General features: G+C 51.2%; 1 protein-coding gene across 1 annotated transcript in view; it reads right to left on the bottom strand.

The window, feature by feature from the left end:
* Window positions 1-16895, bottom strand: part of ZFYVE28 (zinc finger FYVE-type containing 28) — a 98194-nt gene that overhangs the window by 8188 nt on the left and 73111 nt on the right. The gene's annotated exons all lie outside the window — the stretch shown is intronic.

The following is a 16895-nucleotide window of genomic DNA, read 5'->3' as shown; positions in this document are numbered from 1 at the left end:
CCCTGCCCGGACTGCCTGTCTCGTCCCCAAGACGAAGCCCCTGGCTTTCCACTTGGGGGTGTGACCCTGGCCGCGCCCTCCCTGGGAGCTGAGTAAGGAAACGGGGTGAGTGTCACTGTCCAGGGTCCACGTCCGTCAACAACCCCGGCTCAGCTCACAGCCTCACCCAGGAGATCTGAAAGCAGGAACCCAAACAAATGCTTACACACGAACGTTCACAGCAGCTTACTCACAAGAAGCAAAAGGTGTAACAACCGAGCACCCATCAGCAGATGATGGGTAAACAAACTGCGGTCCAGCCACACGGGAATATTATTCAGCTTTAAAAAGGAGTAAGATTCTGACACCAGCTACGATATGGATGAACCTTTAGGGCATTATGCTAAGTGAAACAAGCCGGTCACAAGGGGACAGTCACTGTCTGACGCCCCTTACACGAGGTCCCTACAGGAGTCAGATGCACAGAGACAGAGTGGTGGGTGCCAGGGGTCAGGGAAGGGGGGCTTTAGTGGGGACAGAGTTTCAGTTTGGGATGATGAGAAAGTTCTGGAAAAAGTGGTGATAATCATACAACACTGTGAATGTGCATAATGTCACTGAATTGTACACTTAAATACTGTTTAAATGGTAAATTTTGTGTTATATGTATTTTGCCAAAATTAAAAAGTAGAGGAAAAAAGATTTAGGACAGGGGAAAGAAAGGAAATGGAACTGAAAAGTCTAGATGGCCAATAGCATTGATGGTTTGGCATCAATACAATAGGTTAGAATTACATTAAACTGTATACTTTTATAGTGTGTATTTTTAATAATTAAAAAATGAAGCACAGTTGATTTACAACGTTGTGTTAGTTTCAGATGTACAGCAAGAGTTATGAACTCATTTCATATGCTAGCAAGGTAATGTTCAAAATCCTTCAAGCCAGGCTTCAGCAATACGTGAACCGAGAACTTCCAGATGTTCAAGCTGGATTTAGAAAGGCAGAGGAACCAGAGATCAAATTGCCAACACCTGTTGGATCATAGAAAAGGCAAGAGAATTCCAGAAAAACATCTATTTCTGCTTCATTGACTACGCTAAAGCCTTTGACTGTGTGGATCAAAACTGTGGAAAATTCTTCAAGAGATGGGAATACCAAACCATGAAACCTGTAGGCAGCTCAAGAAGCAGCAGTTAGAACTGGACATGGAAAAGCAGACTGGTTCCAAATTGGGTAAGGAGTACATCAAGGCTGTATATTGTCACCCTATTTAACTTATATGCAGAGTACATCATGAGAAACGCTGGGCTGGAGGAAGCACAAGCTGGAATCAAGATTGCCAGGAGAAATATCAATAACCTCAGATATGCAGATGACACCACCCTTATGGCAGAAAGTGAAGAGGAACTAAAAAGCCTCTTGATAAAAGTGAAAGAGGAGAGTGAAAAAGCTGGCTTAAAGCTCCACATTCAGAAAATGAAGATCATGGCATCTGGTCCCATCACTTCATGGCAAATAGATGGGGAACCAATGGAAACAGTGACAGACTTTATTTTCTTGGGCTCCAGAATCACTGCAGATGGTGACTGCTGCCGTGAAATTAAAAGACGCTTGTTTCTTGAAAGAAAAGCTACGTCAAACCTAGACAGCATATTAAAAAGCAGAGACATTACTTTGCCAACAAAGGTCTGTCTAGTCAAGGCTATGGTTTTTCCAGTGGTCATGTATGGATGTGAGAGTTGGACTATGAAGAAAGCTGAGTGCCGAAGAATTGATGCTTTTGAACTGTGGTGTTGGAGAAGACTTGAGAGTCCCTTGGACTGCAAGGAGGTCCAAGCAGTCCATTCTGAAGGACATCAGTCATGAATATTCATTGGAAGGACTGATGCTGAAGCTGAAGCTCTTAAGACTTTGGCCACTTGATGGGAAGAACTGACTTCTTAGAAAAGACCCTGATGGCGGGAAAGATCTTGAAGGCAGTAGGAGAAGGGGACGACAGAGGATGAGATGGTTGGGTGGCATCACCAACTTGATGGACATGAGTTTGAGCAAGCTCCAGGCGTTGGTGATGGACAGGGAAGCTTGGTGTGCTGTAGGCCATGGGGTCGCAAAGAGTCGGACACAACTGAGTGACTGAACTGACTATAACTCTTGTATTTTTTTTTTGTTACATTTATTCCAAATATTTAAATCCTGAAGCGAATGCAAATAAGATTTTTTAAAATTGCTACCATACTTAATATAACTGGGTCTTTAACAGTAACAGCTTTATTGATATATACCATATATACATATATGCTGCTGTCACTTCAGTCGTGTCCGACTCTGTGCGACCCCACAGACGGCAGCCCACCAGGCTCCCCCGTCCCTGGGATTCTCCAGGCAAGAACACTGGAGTGGGGTGCCATTTCCTTCTCCAGTGCATGAAAGTGACAAGTGAAGGGGAAGTCACTCAGTTATGCCTGACTCTTAGCGACCCCATGGACTGCAGCCTACCAGGCTCCTCTGTCCATGGGATTTTCCAGGCAAGAGTACTGGAGTGGGGTGCCATTGCCTTCTCCGATATATATATATATATATATATATGGTTTCCCAGGTGGCTCAGACGGTAAATAATCTGCCTGCCAGTGCAGGAGACTAGGTTCGATCCCTGGGTTGGGAAGATCCCCTGGAGGATGGCATGGCAATCCATTCTAATATTCTTACTGGGATAATCCCATGGACAGAGGAGCCTGGCGGGCTACAGTCCATGGGGTCACAAAGAGTCAGACACGACTAAATGACTGAGCACACACGGACACACACACACACACACACTATATCATATATCAACACCATTCAGTTCGCCCTTTGTTGTTCAGTCACTAAATTGTGTCTGACTTTTGTGACCCCATGAATGGCAGCATGCCTGGCTTCCCTGACCTTCACTGTCTTCCAGAGTTTACTCAAACTCATGTCCATCGAGTCGGTGATGCCATCCAACCATCTCATCCTCTGTCGCCCCCTTCTCTCATGCCTTCAATCTTCCCCAGCATCAGGATCTTTTCCAATAGTTGTCTCTTCACATCAGGTGGCCAAAGTATTAAGAGCTTCAGTATCAGGCCTTCCAATGAATATTCAGGACTGATTTCCTTTAGGATTGACTGGTTTGATCTCTTTGCAGTCCGAGGAACTCTCAAGAGTCTTCTCCAACACCACAGTTCAAAAGAATCAATTCTGTGGCGCCCAGCTTTATTTATAGTCCAACTCTCACTTCCATACATGACTATTGGAAAAACCATACCTTTTGACTATATGGATATTTGCTGGCAAAGTTATTTCTCTGCTTTTTAATACGCTGTCTAGGTTTGTCATAGCTTTTCTTTCAAGAAACAAGCGTCTTTTAATTTCATGGCAGCAGTCACCATCTGCAGTGATTTTTGAGCCCAAGAAAATAGCCTGCCACTGTTTCCATTGGTTCCCCATCTATTTGCCATGAAGTGACAGGACCAGATGCCATGATCTTAGTCTTTTGAATGTTGAGTTTTAAGCCAGCTTTTTCACTCTCTTCTTTCACCTTCATCAAAGGGCTCTTCAGTTCCTCTTCGCTTTCTGACACAAGGGTGGAGTCACCTGCATATCTGAGGTTATTGATGCATTTCTCCATAAGAGTTATGGAAAACTATAAAACATCACTGAAATAAATTAGACCTAAATAAATGGAAACACAGCTTGTGTTCATGGTTGAGGACTGAATATCATTAACATGGCAATACCCCCAATACTGGTCTATAGGTTCAATGGAATCCATATCAAAATATAAATAAAATTTCCTTTTCCACGCAGAAGTTGACAAGCTGATCCTAAAATTCATACAGAAATGCAGTGACTCAGAACAGCTGAAACAATCTTGAAAAAGAAAAAAAGCAAAGTGGGAGGACTCACATGACGTATAATTTAACGACAGTGAACGAGACCGGCGCTGGCATGGGAGCCGTGAGAAGGCAATAAAACTGCCAGTCCAGAAATGAACCCAGGAGTTTGTGCCCGACTGATCTTCCCAAAGGGTGTCAAGGTCACCCAATAAGGAAAGAATGGTCTTTTCAAAAGACGGTTCTGAGATGGAGAAAAACTGTCTCTACAATAAGCGGTGCTGGGAAAACTGGAAGCTACATATAAAGAAGTGAGATTAGTCATAGAGCATTGTTTTCACACTATACATAAAAATAAACTCAAAATTGATTAAAGACCTAAATGTACGACTGGAAACTAAAAAACTTCTAAAAGAAAACTTTGGCAGAACACTTCTTGACATAAGCTGTAGCGATTGTTTTTGGATATGTTGATGGTTAGATAGCATCACTGACTCAATGGACGTGAATTTGAGTGAACTCCAGGAGACAGCGGAAGATAGAGGATCCTGGCGTGCTGCAGTCCAGGGGGTTGCAAAGAGTCAGACACGACTGAATGGCCACCAAAAACCCAAGGCAAGGGAGACAGAAGCAAAAATAAATACACAGGACCAAGTTAACCTAAAAGCTTTTGCACAGCAAATGAAACCATTGACAAAATGAAAAGATAACCAACTGAATGGGCGAAAACATTTGCAAATGATACACAGGGGTTAATATCCAAAATATATAAACAGCTCATACAATGCGATGTGAAAAAATAAACAACTGGATTAGAAAATGGATTAGAAATTCCTGTTGTTTAGTTGTTAATTTATGTCTGACTATTTTGCAACCCCATGGACTGTAGCCTGCCAGGCTCCTCTGTCCATGGGATTTCCTGGGCAAGAATACTGGAGTGAGTTGCCATTTCTGTCTCCAGGGGATCTTTCTGACCCAGGGATCAAACCCATGTCTCCTGCATTGGCAGGTGGATTCTTTAGCACTGAGCCAACAAGGAAACCCCAGGAAATGGACTGAAGATTTTAAAGATGTTTTCCTGAAGACATACAAACGAAGAGCACACGCAAAGATGCTCAATATTGCTAATCATCCGAGAAATGTAAATCAAAGCCACGGGATATCACTTCCCACCTGTCAGAATGGCCGTCATGCAAAGGATCAAAAACAACAAGTGTTGCCGAGGATGCGAAGAAAAGCGAACCTCCTAGACCGCTGGTGGGAATGCGACCTGGCACACCACCCTGGAAAACGGCGTGGAGGTTCCTCACAGAGCGAGAACTAGAGGAAAAGCGAACCCTCCTAGACCGCTGGTGGGAATGCGAGTTGGCACACCACCCTGGAAAACGGCGTGCAGGTTCCTCACAGAGCGAGAACTAGAACCACCGTAGGGCCCATCGATTCTACTCCTGGGTGTATACCTAAGAATGCGAAACACTTACTAGAGAAGATGCATGCGACCCAGTGTTCATAGCAGGATTATTTACAACAGCCAAGATGCGGAAGCAACACAAGTGCCCATCAACAGCTGAATGGATGAAGAAGATGCGAAGCAGATATAAAGTGAAATATTCCTCAGCCACAAGAAAAGAACGAAACTCTGTCAGTTTCAACGGCATGGCTGACAAGGCAGGCATTACGCCACGTGAATGAGTGAATGTGCAGTGAGTATGCAGAACCCAAGAATTCAACAAATGTATGGATATAACAAAGCAGGAACAGAGTCACGGGTACAGAGCGCAAGCTAGTCGTCACCAGTGGGGAGCGGGAGATGGGAAGGGGTGAGACAGGGGTGAGATGGGGCAGGGGGTTCAGAGGCAGAAGCTACGAAATGTAAAAGAAATGAGCCACAAGGTATATTGTGTAGCACAGGGAACACAGCCAGTATCTTATAATAGTTTAAATGGAGGATAACCTATACAGATATTGCTACGTTATATACCAGAAACCAATATAATATTGTCAATCAACTGTACTTCAATAAAAATGTTAGTGGTCTGGGAAAACTGCGTTTCCACATGCAAAATAATGAAGTTTCATGTTACACCACATACAAAAATTGGCTCAAACAGATCAAAGACTATACATAAGAGCTAACACTTTTACAACAAAACATGAGTCTTTGTGGTCTTGGATTAGGCAATAATTTCTTAGGTGTGACATGAAAAACACAGCAGCCAAAGACAAACATCAGCAGTTCCTCATGAGGAATGACCCAGCAATTCCACTCTGAGCATCAACCCGAGAGAACTGAAACACAGGTTCACCCAAAAATTAAAATTAAAAGGTTTTGTGCTTCAAAAGATATCATCAAGATAGTGGAAAACTCGACAAAATGCAAGAACATTTTTCAAAGCATGTGTCTGCCAAGGGTGTATGAAAGTGAAGTCGTTCAGTCGTGTCCAACTCTTTGCGACCCCGTGGCTGCAGCCCACAAGGCTCCTCTGTCCATGGGATTCTCCAGGCAAGAATACTGGAGTGGGTTGCCATTTCCTTCTCCAGGGCATCTTCCCAACTCAGGGATTGAACTCAGGTCTCCCGCATTGCAGGCAGACGCTTTAACCTCTGAGCCACCACGGAAGCCCAAGGGTGTATAGTTCCTGGAATATAGAAAGGATTCTTACAACTCAACAAAAAGAAGATAAATCACCCAACTAAAGGATGGGCAATGTATCTGAAAAGACATTTTTCCAAAGAAACTATATAAACAGCCAGTAAACGCATGAAAAGATGCTTAACGTCATTAGTCATTTGGGAAATGAAAATTAAAACAATAATGTGCCATTTCATACCCATCGTGATGACTATAATAATTTTAAAAGAAAACGGAAAAAAACAAGCGTGGGTGAAGATCTGGAGAAATTGGAACCCTTGTGGATTCCTGGCAACAACCTAAAATGCTGCAGGCACTCTGGAAAACCCGTCAGCAGTTCCCCATGCTGAATGACCCAGCAATTCCACTTCAAGGTGGCTACCCAGGACTGAAGCATAGATTCACACAAGCATCTGTACATGGATGTTCACACATACTAGCCTAACAACGGAAGCAACTCAAATGTAGGTCAACTGATAAACAGATAAACAACATGTCGTCTAGCCGTGCAATGGAATTAATCTTTGGCCACAGAAAGGAATGAAGTACCGTTAGGTGCTACAATGCAGATGAAGCTTGAAAACATTAAGCCATGACAGAAGCCAGTTACAAAGGTCACTTGTAGGATTTCATTTCTTTGAAAAGTGTAGAAAAGTCTCGGCAAATCCATGGAGACATAAAGTAGATTAATGGTTGCCAGCGACTGGAGGTTTTACTGGGGAAATATTTGGGGTTTCTTTAAGGGGTGATGAAAACGTTCTGAGAGTGGACAGTGGTGGCGTTTGCACAACTCTGGGCATGTGCTAAAAGCCACTGAACTGTGCACTTTAAAAAGAATAAAAGGATGTTTTTCTTGTAATCATTTTAGCAAAGGCATATTCAAGAAATAGCTCAAGCTAGATGCCCATCAACAGTGGGTTGATTCAGTAAATTAGGTCAGAGGTTTCCAGGAAGGACAGTTAATGATGCTGGAAATGCTGAAATATTAAATAAAAAGGTAGCATTTTAAAAATTAGAGCTATCATATGTACATAAATGAGGTATTGCAAAATATAGTCAATGTAAAGCATTAATATTACATTTATCTGAATAGTATGACTATGAATAAGTTGGTATTTTTCCAAAGTGTCTTCTAAGATCAAGTACTACTTCTGGGACCAGAAGACTAGCTTAGGCTGAGGAGAGGACGCGCCTGCAGCAGGTGCCACTGCAGCCCTCTTGAGGCACAGAGGCTGTTTCTTAGTGGAGGGACGGCACCCTCTGGGGCCCCAGCCCCGCAGATAAAGCCCTGGAGGTGGAGAAGCCTTTCTGAACCAGATGACGTGGCAGCACACAGCTCACCTGCAAGGAGCCTGGGGCGGTGCCCTGACCGTGGGCAGAGCTCTGAGAGCCGCCAAGCCCGGGGCTCATGTTATGTCTTGAAAGAGCAGTGACGTCTGTGACTCCCCCGGTGGTCCACGGCTAAGACTCCATGCTCCCAATGTAGAGGAACCCGGTTCGATCCCTGGTCAGGGAACTAGAGGCCACATGCTGCAAGTAAGACCCCACGCAGACTCCAAATAAATAAACAGAGAGACCAGTGAACTCTCCCAGAAGACTGAAGCCAAGGCTGGCCCATGGGCGGTGGCTGGGGCAGATCGCAACTGCAGCCTCCAACCCACGCCCTCTCCAGCTGCTCTGCAGAGGGGACGTGTGTGTGTGTGAGTGAGTGTGTGAGTGAGTGTGTGAGTGAGTGTGTGTCTGTGGAAAGAGAGCCAAAGGCTCCATAAAAAAGACTGGTCCGAGGCAGAAAAATCAATAAGGGGCTGCCTGCAGGGGGCCTGCTGCCGCCCACAGGGAGCCCGCTGAGGCCCACAGGGAGCCCGCTGCCGCCCACAGGGTGCCCGCTGCCGCCCACAGGGTGCCCGCTGCCGCCCGCAGGGAGCCCGCTGCCGCCCACAGGGAGCCCGCTGCCGCCCGCAGGGGGCCCGCTGCCGCCCACAGAGGGCCCGCTGCCGCCCACAGGGAGCCCGCTGCCGCCCGCAGGGGGCCCGCTGCCCCCGCTGCCGCCCACAGGGAGCCCGCTGCCCCCGCTGCCGCCCACAGGGAACCCGCTGCCGCCCACAGGGAGCCCGCTGCCGCCCACAGGGAGCCCGCTGCCCACAGGGAGCCCGCTGAGGCCTGGAAGGGCCACAGGGAGCAAACGGACAGAGCACGGAGGCTGGGCCCGGGACCGCACCTGGGGGCTGAGCCTGGGGCCTGGCTGGGTCAGCCTGCTCCCCAGGGCCAGTGGATGGGCATTACTTGGGCACCAGAAACACCAGGAACATGGCCCAGGGTGGTCACTCTTTTGGAAGGGCACAGGTCCTCTGTGGGCAGCTGCTGGACAGACAGACTGGGGACACGGAAGAGGGTCCCAGGTAAGAATCAGACCCTGTGTGTGGGCCCAAGAGCCCAGTCTAGAGCCAAGCGGCTTAAAGGTGGAGCTGAGAGGCCGGCTGGCGCCCAGCGGTTCACATCTGCAGTGGGGGCAGGAAGGGTGTGGGTGGGACGTGGCTGGAGCCCCCGAGGCAGAGGGATGGCAGCTGGGAGCGGCAAGGGTGAAGGCGTGGGGGCCCCGCCCGCCAAGGGCTCCCCGCACCCCCGGGGAGGCTGCACTCCCGTCACCGCTGTGTCTGCACGGTCACTCAGCGTCAGATCCCCTGCTCACCAGGATGTAGGAAAACCTGGCGCCTTGTGTACCGAAGCCCAGCTGCGTTCCAGCTGTTTGCTGCCACTGTCTTTTACAGAAGGCAGGACAAATCCCCTGTCACAACTCCCCTGAGGCCTAAATTACTAGGAAGCATCGTTCTTCTGGTAGCAAAATACTGTGCAGTTCTAGACAGTGACATGAACCCCGAACGTCTCATACAGCCTGTGTCTCTGCCCACGGTCAAAGGTACTGCAGCAAACCTCCCAAAGTGCACGCTGGACAGGGACACACGGCAAGTGTCCGATCCCACTGTCAGAGGAGGGGAAAAAAAAAGAGCCTTTTGCAGAAAAAGGACGTTGTCATCCTGACGTTCTAGAGGTCTACGAAATAAGAGAAAACACAACCTGGGAAAATAATAGCATTGCGAGCTGTTCCAGCTACGACACCACACAGACGAACCTGCGAGTCTCTGGACGCGTTCGAAGAAGCGAGCAGGCCAGACATGTGACTCAGAGACGGGGCGCCTGCGGGGGTCTCCCTCCCCCCGGCCTGGGCCCTGCGTCCTCCCGTGGTGACAAAGGAGCCACCCAGCCTGGGGGCCCTGATCCGGGAGGGGGTGGGGGCCGCTCAGAACTGCGGTGACGACCCCCCAGGAAAGCGCAGGTGCCGGAGACCAAGCGTGTTTCTTCCAGTTCTGAGCACAGACTGCGGGGCACAGAAGGACGACTCGAGGGCTCACCGTCCAGGACGGTGACCTTTTCCGCCCAAATAAGCCCCAACTTTCACCTCCTCTGAGGACGGGCCGCGACCCCAGTGACGTATCCCAGCCCCGATGGCGCCCAGACCTGGTTCCGCGTGGGGTCTCAAACCCGTTTCCAGAACGTCGCGCTAGAGCTCAGGTTCTTACAAGCGGTCATTTACCTGTGCGTTCTCTGTGTATCCCTTTGAAAATAAATCCTGTTCATCTTTCACTTTTATTTTTTTCATCTTTCAATTTTCAACGAAAAGATTTAAAAAGTGAAATCCCAGGTGTGTCACACGTTAAGGAGAGGCCATTGTTGTGGGAAAGCCCTGCAACTCGTCCGGCTGGACTGCCCGCTGACCGATCAGAGCCGTCATCCCCTTCCCACGGCCAGCAGGGACCCCTGGGCACCTGTCTGTCCGCCCAGGGGTGGGGAGGGGAGTCGGGGGCCTGCACCCCTGGAGCCCTCAGCCCCCCGGGAGCCCAGGGAAGGACCTCGGTCTTCACTGGCCCACCCCTGTGGCCCTGGGTAGGGGCCAGGATGGCGGCACGCACACAGAGAGCGGGCAGGCAGGACCCAGCGGGGTAGCTGATGGGCACACGTGGGTGTGGGCCCCAGCGTGACATACGTGCGCATGCTCGTGACCCCGGGGACAGCAGAGGTCTCCGAGCGCCACACTCGAGCACACCGTGCTCTTGCTCACACGCCATCTCTTCCTGGATGGTTTCAGGCCTCACTGCTTTCTTCTTTAAAATGGAGATGACTGTTAATCCCTGGCAAGGACCAGAGATAGTGCCCTGAAGGGGACCGTGCCTGGCCTATGATAGACGCGCGGCAAACTGCAATCCTTCCCACTGGAGTCCCACAAGACTGGAGACTAAGCCAGTCCTCCGCCAAACACCAACACAGATCCACGCGCTGGGGTCCCAGGGCCCTCCACACTCCCCACGGCCTCCCCTCCCGGGGCCCTCATGGCTGCCTCCCCCATTCACAAGGTCAGCAGGACCTCCCAGGGGCCCCAGATGGCATCACTGGTGAATTCTACCTAATATTCAAGGCAGAAATAATACCACTTCTACACAAAATCTTGTGGAGAATTCAGTGAGTGGCACTGCTCCCCAACCCATTCGATGAGCTCAGCATACTCTGATACCCAAATCTTAAAAGAGCATCACAAGAAAAGCACTGACGAGCATTCCTCATAATCAGTGCAAAGTCCTAAACGAAACTTTAGCAAATTGAAGCAAACAATACAAACAACTGTCACCCTGCTTATTTAACATATATGCAGAGTATATTATGAGAAACGCTGGGCTGGAAGAAGCACAAGCTAGAATCAAGATTGCCAAGAGAGATATCAATAACCTCTGATATGCAGATGATACCACCCTTATGGCAGAAAGTGAAGAGGAACTCAAAAGCCTCTTGATGAAAGTGAAAGAGGAGAGTGAAAAAGTTGGCTTAAAACTCAACATTCAGAAAACGAAGATCAGGGCATCCGGTCCCATCACTTCATGGCAAACAGATGGAGAAACAGTGGAAACAGTGTCAGACTTTATTTTTGGGGGCTCCAAAATCACTGAAGATGGTGATTGCAGCCATGAAATTAATTAAAAGATGCTTACTCCTTGGAAGGAAAGTTATGACCAACCTAGACAGCATATTAAAAAGCAGAGACATTACTTTGCCAACGAAGGTTCGTCTAGTCAAGGCTATGGTTTTTCCAGTGGTCATGTATGGATGTGAGAGTTGGACTGTGAAGAAAGCTGAGCGCCAAAGAATTGATGCTTTTGAACTGTGGTGTTGGAGAAGACTATTGAGACTCCCTTGGACTGCAAGGAGATCCAGCCAGTCCATTCTGAAGGAGATCAGCCCTGGGTGTTCTTTGGACGGAATGATGCTGAAGCTGAAATTCCAATACTTTGGCCACCTCATGCGAAGAGTTGACTCATTGGAAAAGACCCTGATGCTGGGAGGGATTGGGGGCAGGAAGAAGGGGACGACAGAGGATGAGATGGCTGGACGGCATCACCGACTTGATGCACATGAGTTTGGGTGAACTCCTGGAGTTGGTGATGGACAGGGAGGCCTGGCGTGCTGCGATTCATGGGGTCGCAAAGAGTCGGACACGACTGAGTGAGTGAACTGAACTGAATACAAACAAAGGATAATAGCGAGTGACCAAGTAAGGTTCGCCCCAAGAAGGCAAGGTGGGCTTAACGTGTGAATATCAATCAATGTAGTTTATCACATTAACAGACTAAAAAATTGAAACTATACGACCCTCCCAAAAGATGCAGGAAAAGTATCTGAGAAAGGCCCAGCAAACTAGGAATAAAAGGGAACTTCCTGACCCTGGGGAAAGGGCATCTAGGAACCTGAAAACCCAACGTCACACTTAATGGTAAATACTTTTATCAATGGTTTCCCTCTGAGACCTGAACAAGGCAAAAACACCCTCTGGCAACTTTTCAATTCAACATTGTACTGGAGGTCCTCCCCAGCGCAGAAATGCAAAAAAACAGGTAAAAGACATCTGATTAGAAAGGAGACAGAAAACTGGCTTTATTCACAGATGACATCATCTGTGTAGAAAATCTGAAGAAATCTTCATAAAAACGATTGTGTCTAACGAATTGAATTTGGCAAGTTGCCTAAGTGAAAGAGGACAGTGAAAAAATCGGCTTAAAGCTCAACATTCAGAAAACAAAGATCATGGCATCTGGTCCCATCACTTCATGGCAAATAGATGGGGAAACAGTGGAAACAGTGTCAGACTTTATTTTTGGGGGCTCCAAAATCACTGCAGATGGTGAAATTAAAACACACTTACTCCTTGGAAGGAAAGTTATGACCAACCTAGACAGCATATTAAAAAGCAGAGATATTACTTTGTCAACAAAGGTCCATCTAGTCAAGGCTATGGTTTTTCCAATAGTCATGTATGCATGTGAGAGTTAGATTATAAAGAAAGCTGAGTGTCGAAGAATTGATGCTTTTGAACTGTGGTGTTGGAGAAGACTCTTGAGAGTCCCCTGGACTGCAAGGAGATCCAGCCAGTCCATCCTAAAGGAGATCAGTCCTGAATATTCATTGGAAGGACTGATGCTGAAGCTGAAGCTCCAATACTTTGGCCACCAGATGAGCTGACTCATTGGAAAAGTCCCCAATGCTGAGAAAGATTGAAGGCGGGAGGAAAAGGGGACGACAGAGGATGAGATTGTGGGATGGCATCACTGACTCAAAGGACACAAGTCTGAGTGAACTCCGGGAGCTGGTGATGGACAGGGAGGCCTGGCGTGCTGCAGTCCGTGGGGTCACAAAGAGTCGGACACGACTGAGCAACTGAACTGAACTGAACAGAAAGAACTCTCAAAACTCAGTAAGGACACAACAAACTGAGAGGAACAGCAAAATAACATACGTTGATGTTCACCGTAGAGCACAGAAGAGCGCGAACCGGGGGCTGCTGAGCTCACGAAAAGACGCGGTGTCACGCGTGCTCGAGGAAACGCATACTGCCACAGCCGCCGGCACGAGACGGCACCCCCAGCCCGGGGCAGCGCAGGGCAACGGGCCCGGCCACGCCGAGCCGCTGGCGCTCGCGTGCCGCAGTTTATCGAATTACGGTTACACTTCAGTAAAGCTGTTGGAAACCATGTCGAGCACCAGGTCGTGTTCCCACCGTGCTTCCGTGGTCGTGCCTCTGACGCTGAGCCTTCCTCTGGGAAAAGACCTGTCCCCTGACCTGCCCAACAAAGCCCCCGGAGGCCCCCACCCCCGCCCTCCCCCCTGCCCTCCTCCACCCTCTCTGCTCTGCCTGGGGCCCCTCCATCAGGGTCTGGGGCGCCAGGAGGTGGCCAGCTGACGGGAGAAGCCTTGTGTGGACCCAGGGGTCTCCCAGGCCAGCGCTGGCAGGAGCCGTCCTGGCGGCTCCTGGCAGTTCAGTCCTGGCCCCCCACGGTGGCCGCGACCCCAGCCAGGTCTGCCCCCAGGCCCAGAGCACGGCCGCTCACCATTGGCTGCGAGTTAGTTAGAAAGCCAGACACTGGGGAGGCCCCGTCTAGAAGGGCAGACCCCTCCCGGGGACCCCCCGCAGCCAGCCCCGCCCCTCGGGCCCCCCACCCACTCAGCCTGGCTTCACGCGCTCCCCCAAGGTGGGCCGGCACAGCCCTGTTACTTAGGAACCAGTGATCTTTAAACGTTTCTTGTTGGAGCATAGCTGCGTCACGGTCTCGTGTGGGTTTCCACCGCACAGCTAAGGGAATCAGCCACGTGCACACGTGTCCCTCTCGGGCCTTCTTCCCGCTCAGGAAGGGTCACCACGGTACGTTAGCTATCACTGGTTACCCGCCTGATACACAGCATCAGGCGTGTGTACTCGAGTCCCAGTCTCCCAGCTCCCCCCGTCCCCCCTCCTCGGGGTCCCTGCATTTGTGAACAGTTGATTTGATGACCGTCATGAGGCCTAATCTGGTTTTCAAGAGGCTAATTAATTCCAGGTTCTCCTCTATTTTTAAACTGCTCAATCGTTCTTGTTTCTGCTTCCAGAGGCAGGACGTGGGTGGGAGACTCTGGGGCTCCGTGTGGCGGCGGGGACAGCTGCCATGGGTTTCAGTCTCGTGCCCGCCACCAGCCCCAGAGGGGCTCTGTGACCCGGGCGGCAGTGATGTGCAGGCCCGGGAGGGAGGGAACCGGGCAGTGGGCGGGCAGGGGGGACCTCGAGTCACACAGCCTCCAGGACTGGCTGGAGTTAGACCCGGGCCCGCCCTGTCACCACACCCCAGAGGTGGTCTTCTCGGGGCCCCCAGCACCCTCCACAAAGGGGTGGGCAGGGCCAGGCCGTGCCCCCGAGCCCTGGCTCACAGAGCAGTCAGGCCACCGTGCCAAGCCTGGGCTACCTGCCCAGTACCCTGGGTGCAGGACGTGCCCTCCACAGCCCGGACGGCCAGCACCGGAAGCTGGAGAAGGAAGCGCATCCTTCCAGGCCGCAGGGGCCAAAGGGGCTTAAGCATTGTGTGGACTCAGCAGGTCAGAAGGGCAGCCCTGGGCCTCGGGGAGGGCTTCCCGGGACCTCCCCTCAGGGAGGGTCCCCCCAGGGGAGGGCACACAGCACTCCCCTGGGGGGACCGCCGGCAGTCCCCTCTGTGTGGGGAAGTGGCCAGTGGCTCCAGGGTACACAGCATGCGGCTGCCTCTCTGCAGTCACCACTGCTCAGGGGTGGACCCCGGGCACCCCTAGGCCCCTGCAGTCCCCACCCGGACCTAGGGCCGCAGGAAAGAGGAAGACCGGGCGCCCACTGGGGGAGGCGCAGAGCCGTCTGCACGGGAGAAACGCTGGGGCGACATGTCGGTCACCCTGTCCCGCTGTCACTGCGCCCGGGGGGCAAGAGGAAGCGGAGGCGAGGCCAGGGAGCAGTGAGGCCGGGCGGGCGCGGGGAGGGCGGTCAGGACGGCTGGCAGCCAGGGACCCGGCCTGCGGAGCCCGGGGGGCGGGGAGTTTGCAGGACGGCAGAGAGCGATGCAGACACGCACGCAGGCCGCTGAGACGGGAGGGACGAGGGATTGGTCACTTACGGCACCTCCTCACGGCGCCGGGCGCAGGGGGGACCGCTGTGGGCCCAGTTTGCAGATGGCGAAACTGAGGCTCAGGGAGGCGGGTGACCAGCGGCCCACAGGCGCCTCCCTCCCTGGACCATCGTCTGCAGGGAAGCACCGAGGGCCGACAGGCCCCCGGGGGAGATGACCCCAGGGTCCACCCTCGACCGCCCGTGCACAGCCGGGGAGGAGCACGTGGCCAGAGGCCTGCCTGCTGGAGTCCCGTCGTTCCACCCCAAAGGACCGCCGGGAGCCCCCAAGCTGGGGGCAGGGGCACCACCAGCCATGGATCTGAGCGAGGCAGGACAGACCTGGCCTTCTGGGGGCGCCAAGGCTCTCAGCCTGCACCCAGGCGAGCCTGCCCGTGCGTCACGACGGCAGCGGCCCCGACTGCCCCACCCTCTCCAGGGGGTGCAGACGGCCCCAGAAGACACACCAGCCTGGGCCTCTCACCACGCCAGGGGAGAGCAGAGGCAACCCCAGAGACCCGGGAGGCGTGAGCGGAATGTCTCCCAGCCTTGGGGTGGAGAGGAACGAGAGAGGTGGAGAACATGAAGCTCTAGAGTGCTCATAAATTTAATTCCACAAAATAAAACTAAAGGATCTAGAAATCAAAAGACATTAACAGGGCTACCCTGATGTCTCAGTGGTAAAGAATCCACCTGCCAATGCAGGAAACACGGGTTGGAACCCTGGTCTGGGAAGATCCCACGTGGGATCTTCTTCTGGCCTAACTAAGCCAGGAGCCACAGCTGCTGAGCCTGTGCTCTGGAGCCCGGGAGACCTAGAGCCTGTGCTCAGCACAGGAGGAGCCACTGCCATGAGAAGCTCGCACACCACAGCTGGAGAGTAGTCCCCACTCTCCGCAACTAGAGAAAAGCCCACGCAGCAACAAACAGCACAGCCAAAATAAATAATACATAAATAAAATTAATATTTTAAAATGACATCAACAAATAAGGCCAAAGGGCAAGTAACAAACTGGGGAAAGCTAGCTGCAGCAAAGACCCCAGCCAGAAGGAAGCCCAACCTCCAAACGGGTAAAAGGCGGGAAGTCACTCTGCAGAAGAGACAGGAGGAGGCACGCAGGGACATGACCACCAGAGAGAAGGAGACCAGAGCGTCCAGCTCCACTCTGCCTCCCAAGACAGCCAGGCAGCCTGGGGGTTCCGGCTGCGCCGCGGGGCGCGGCCACTGCCGAGGGGCTGCAGACTTGCCTTTACCGGGGGGACTCTCCTCCTGATGCCGGTTCCAAGAGGCAGAGGCAGGATCTTAGGGAGAGGGACCACAGGCCAACCACACACGGATAAAACACGGAAACAATTAACATGTGCTTACAACAGAGTACGATTCTATGAATATTGTGTTTTAATGAATTTTTCAGATAAATGATCATAATATTCAGTGAAAAAAAAAAACT

The sequence above is a fragment of the Bos taurus genome, chromosome 6 (genome assembly GCF_002263795.3).
Source record: "Bos taurus isolate L1 Dominette 01449 registration number 42190680 breed Hereford chromosome 6, ARS-UCD2.0, whole genome shotgun sequence".
In the NCBI taxonomy this organism is placed as follows: Eukaryota; Metazoa; Chordata; class Mammalia; order Artiodactyla; family Bovidae; genus Bos; species Bos taurus.
Note: the sequence above shows the minus strand (reverse complement) of the source record. Positions and strands in the feature narration are given on the sequence as shown.